Below are 5,635 nucleotides of genomic sequence, written 5' to 3'. Positions count from 1 at the left end.
AAGTCCAGGCAAAATGAGACCGAAAACCTTTCAAAGGCGGTCGAAATTGGGTTCTGTCTTAAAGGAGCAGTGGAGGTCCTGATTGGACAGACTCGAGTGATGATGACCGGGCGAGAAGAAGGCAAAAACCCTTGGAAAACAGATGGACGAAACGAGATGAATTCCTCACCAAAACTGTGTTGGCTCTGAGAAATCATCAGTATCCCCTCACAAAGCAGGGGGATACTGACGCAACAGTAGCGCTTCAATCGCATCCTCTATTGCTTTGTTTCAAATCCATTGAGGTGGTGTTCAGAGGCCAAATTACAAATATTGTGTCACTGTCCAAATACTAATCTACCTCACTGTACTTCAAAGCTACCATTAGACGCTTTCTGTCAGTAGGTGCTCCTGAATTTTTTTATCGCCGTCAAACACAAAGCAACAAACGCCTACACGCTTGAACAACCCCCACATTTCATGGCAGCAATCAGTGGATACCTACTGGCTAAAAACTCGCATATCGATAATTATAGGCCTCTGCAGATACAGATTCATGCTTTCAGTATGTCTTCCTTTCGTATATACTCCTTTGTTTGCTCTCGTTTTTCAGTTGGGCGTTCTGAGCTCTTCTCACCCAAAAAGAGTCCTGATCCCTGTGGTGAGGATGGGAGTGCAGATATAGATGGTGAGTTAATGTTTATTACGAAATGTACAGAAACTCCTGCCTTTTGGCAAAGGAACCTGCTGGATGTTTTTAATAATTTAATCTATCAGTTAAAAAACAAGTAGAGTACTACTTTACTCTCAAGAGTTTTAATTACAGTACTTGCCACGATTCAGTTCTTTACTTTCATTAGAGATTTTTACAATTTTGAGTAAACAATTAGTGTCCTTTTTTATGGCAGTTGATTTATTTTCCCATGTTGACCCATTTGTGAGGACGAACTGTCTTGTAATGTTCAAGGAGACGCTGCTGCTGCGTACAGTTTTGTCCTCTGAAATTTACGTGTTAGCAGCCAACTGCAGATGCCTCCAGTCAGGACACGAAGAGTCACTGAATGGTTTGATGAGATGATGTGAATCATATGCTGTGGCCTTCGCAGCCACCGGATCTCAACCCAGTTGAACACCCATGGGAGATTTTGGACTGACACGTTAGACAGCGCTCTCCACCACCATCATCAAAACACCAAATGAGGGATTGTCTTTTGGAAGAATGGTGTTCATCCCTGCAGTAGACTTCCAGAGACTTGTAGAATCAATGGCAAGGCGCACTGAAGTTTTTCTGGGGGCTCGTGGTGGCCCCAACACCTTACTAAGACGCTTTATGTTGGTTTTTCCTTTGTCAGTAGGTGCTCCTGATTATTTTATCGCTCGTCAAACACAAATCAACAAACGTTCTACACATTTGAACAACCCCCACATTTCATGGCAGGTATCATTAGATACATGCTGGCGAAAACTCTCATGTATCAATAATTATAGGCCTCTCCGCAGATACAATTTTATGCTTTCAGTATGTCTTCCTTTCGTACACAGTTTTTGTTTGCTCTCGTTTTTCAGTTGGGCGTTCTGAGCTCTTCTCACCCAAAAAGAGTCCTGATCCCTGTGGTGAGGATGGGAGTGAGAGATATCGATGGTGAGTTAATGTCTATTACGAAATGTACCCTCCTTTGGCAAAGTAAACCGCTGGTTGTTTTTCATACTTTACCCACTTTTTGACCTCTGAAATTTACGTGTTAGCGGCCAACTGTCAGATTTGGGTAGTCACATTTTACAGTCAGCATTTAAATAGACATCATGCCATCATACCTGAGATTTCACTGACTCACGTAACGGACGCTAATGTTTCTATGTTACCATTGTAGATCAGAGTCCAGGAACAAAGGCAAAGAGGCCCTCACAACAGAGAAAGAAAAAGACAAAAAGGGCACAGGGGGGGGGGGGGGGTTCTTCTTAAAAAGGAAAAGAAGCATTTACAGTCCAGACTGTTAGTATTTATTTGGTTAACTTTTGTGCTCTCAGACTCTTTGCTTCATCTCATTCAATATGAAAAATAATGGATAACACATTGAAGTGCCCAGTTTTCGCTTTAATTTGAGTAGTGTAGAAAGAACTGTGTGTGGCTGTACTTGTCTCAACTGTACTGGATCTTAAAGCAAAACCACAATAAGAGTGAAGAAATTTACACTGAGCTTTATGTATTTAAGGTTACAAAATCTACATTGTCTTCTCTTTCATTTGTAGAGCGAACCATAGTGAAGGCGAAGAGGCCGGAGTGAAGTAGAGAGGAGTGCGTAAAGAAACACTTGGCATAGTTTATTAAAGAGCGCCAAGTTCCTGAAAAGAACCCTGCATGCAATGTGTAAAAGAAGAGAAAGCCTTGGATAAAAGATCCTGGAAAGATGTTAAGAACTTTGTGTGCAAGACAATTGTCTCTTTGAGCCACAGGTCTGCTTCAAAGCAGCTTTACCACTGAAGATCTTCAATGTACCGCTGTGTTCTAGTTAATATTGTCTGGTTCAGCCAATAGTTGCTACGTTTTAATCCTGTTTACCGCCGTTTGGTTTGTGCAGTACTGTTTCGGTAGTGTTTCAGAACATAACAGTAAGACTTATTTAATGCTGCAACTAACATTTATTTTCAGCATCCATTTATCAGATAAATATTTTCTCCGTTAATTTGTTATATAAAATGTCGGAATGTCATTTATTTTGTCCAACTGACAAAGCAGCAAATACTCAGTTGAGAAGTTTGAACAAAATTAAATAAAGATAATTCTGGTCACATGCAGTGATGTTTAAATTATGTGTCCGTCGGTTTGTGACATGCAATCACATATTGTGCAGCTAAGTCTGCTGATGTCTCTACCCTAATAGAATCTGTTGCTTTTCACCGTCATCAGCTCTGTGAAGTTTGGGATTAACAGATCGAATTTCTCAAAGTAGGAGGAGGAGCAGCCGGTCTGAGAGCAGCAGCAGCAGCAGCAGCAGGAGGAGCTCTTCGTACCACAGGTGATGCCGGCGGAGGACGAGAAGATGCTGTGAATCACAGAAAAGGAAATTTAAGATTTATCCTGTTTTACACACACCGGATAAAGTAACGCAAGCACCGATTCATGAAACACTCACAAGGCTACGCTGTCAGACCACCTGCTCCCTCTCCCTGTACCGACTACATGAAAAGGAAAAAGACAACGCTGGCGCTGCCCTTATACACGGCTAGATAACGACTGAGGCTGCACCTCAGCACGATTAACGTGACGCGGCGAAACACCTGCCGCTGAGGCCTCTGATAGCGCAGAGTAACTGACGTTGGCGACAGTTACTGGCTGGCAAAGGAAGAAACAGGTGGCATCTGATTGAAACTGGATGATTTAGCGCAGTAAATCAGCTGAATGGCACACATCCATGTTGCCTTTACTAACACAAAAACTTCCTCAAAGCAGAATTTGAATCAGCAAATCATTATCACGGTAATTCTTAAATTGGCTTGTTCACCTGAGCGGCTGGTGGAGGCAGTGTTCGAGGGCTGCGTGTCCGCCCCTCCTGGCAGCGAGAGGGCGATGGTCTGCCTCCTGACCCGCTGCACCCTGGTTGTGGGGGACTACGACACCATCCGGAACGTGGTCACCGTGCACCTAAGAACCAGAACACCTATCCAGCTGTTTGTGGTGAACCGACACCCTCTCTCTCCACCGTGAGACTCTCTTCTTGATTCACAGCTGACTCAGGGATTATAACCTTTAGTGTCTTCGTGACATTGAGCACATCTGATGGTCAACACTAACCGTTCTGTGTTCACCCTGCAGGCACAACAGGTTCACAGCCTCCCAGGAGAGGACCACACTGTCCACTGCAGCTGCATCGCCCTGATGGTAAAAACACACTAGCCATTTCAAAACATGCACTCGACACATTTCAAACTTCATTTATATAGAAAAATTCTGTGCTGTTTGGTCATTATAATTATTCCTCTAAACCGTCTCCTGTAACTTGCTCATCATAGTTGCTGAATGTGCAGAGCCAATAACCTCCTTCCTTTGCCTGTTTTGTGCTCATGCAGAGACGACTGAATGCTCTGATCTATTAAAAAATAAACAACTATTTACTCGATCAAACAAAAAAGAAAAGGAAACTTACCACATGCATTCGTCCTTTAATCATTTGATCTTGTGTCTTGATTGCTTTTGTTCATCCCAAGTGCTTGTTAGTAGTTCTATTTCACGTCCCTGAATGTTATTGTTTTCTCTCATTGATCCCTCTGCTCTTGCTGTTAGTTACTTTCATCGTAACTGTTGAAATGTGGGATTCAGATTTTGTCAGGAGGGTAAATTGTTTGTTGTCTGTAGTTCACCGTATGTAGTCTAGTTCACTGTATATATTCCAGGTGAGGACCACGTCATCAGGAGGGTGGAAGGAGGGAGGAGGCCGGACAAACCCTGAGAGGAATATACGATTACATCGGGAGGGCAAGCTGCCTTTTGTTTGATTTTGTACATAGTTTTTGACAAAATAGTTTTTAAATGGATCATTAGAGTAATTTTAATCATGGTAAGTTTCCTTTTCTTGTTTTCGTTTTGTAAATAGTTTTTGGTGTTTTTAATAGATCGTTAGGAAAGTTTTCAATGTTTTCGTGGATCGAGAAGAGAAAATTATCATGGTAAGTTACTTTTTTGTTACAGTTTTTTTTGAAATTTCATGAATAGTTTTGGATTATTTTTTCCTTTGGATACAGTTCACTTGTATATAGGTCTGGTGCCGACCACATCATCAGGTCCCTCTGGTGGAGGCCCGTCTGTCACTGCAGCTTGTTAGACGCAGGAGAAAAACTGTAAATGATTTGATATAGCAAAAGAACATTAATCAACAGATGACAAATAGTTAAAACTTTAAATTGCATTTCAGCGGGGATGATTTTTTTTGTTTTTTTTGTCCATTACTTTCAGGTTTTTTTTCCTTTTTCAGTTCTTGTTTGAACAGATTATGAAGGGTTGTCATCGATGCTTTATGATGCCTTAAGATCAGTAACACAGTGTAAAAAGTGTGATAGTATCAGTGAGAGCATGTAGCGTTTTTCTCTGCATCTGTGCTCAGTGGATTTCTTGTTCATTCTACCAACACTACTAACATTTCTACTTGTACTTCAATGACCTCTTCCTCTTCTTGTGTTCCTGTATGTTCAGACCGGCTCATCAATTTGAGATGGTCACATCGAGCGATCAGCTGATCTGTGCTGCTGACGATGAGGGGAGTCTGCAGACTCACCTGGTCCATGTACTGAAGGTAAACCTGACTCTGTAAGTGTGTTCTCCTCTCTGTGTGAGGACTGGTTTCAGTTTTGAAAACTGAGGAAGAAGCGAAGACAGTAAGTGTTCATTTCTTCAGATGTCCGTTTCAGGGTTTAGCCCTGGATTTCGGGTTCAGAATCAGGTATTCTAGTTTTTAATATGCCCTGAGTTCTTGTTTGCAGGTGATTCTTCCAGGAGGCGTGTCTTATGCAGAGGTGGGCGGGGCTTCTGCGGTCAGTAAAGTACACGCGGTTGAAGTGGGCAGAGCCAGGAGTCATTCCGATGCCTGGTTGTTACTGGGGGGAGGATGGAGTCAGTGTTCACCCCTGCTCACAGATACTCAAAACAGGGTCTGAGGATGCT

General features: G+C 42.4%; 1 long non-coding RNA gene across 1 annotated transcript; it reads left to right on the top strand.

The window, feature by feature from the left end:
• The first annotated feature begins 620 nt into the window (after positions 1-620).
• LOC120787948 lies at positions 621-2,274 on the top strand. Its single transcript, XR_005707136.1, has 3 exons — positions 621-667; positions 1,546-1,621; positions 2,230-2,274. It is a non-coding gene; the product is annotated as an uncharacterized LOC120787948 (long non-coding RNA).
• The last annotated feature ends 3,361 nt before the right edge of the window (positions 2,275-5,635 follow it).

This window comes from Xiphias gladius, unplaced genomic scaffold (assembly GCF_016859285.1).
Source record: "Xiphias gladius isolate SHS-SW01 ecotype Sanya breed wild unplaced genomic scaffold, ASM1685928v1 HiC_scaffold_885, whole genome shotgun sequence".
NCBI classification, from domain to species: Eukaryota; Metazoa; Chordata; class Actinopteri; order Istiophoriformes; family Xiphiidae; genus Xiphias; species Xiphias gladius.
This window is presented reverse-complemented; position numbering and strand designations above follow the sequence as displayed.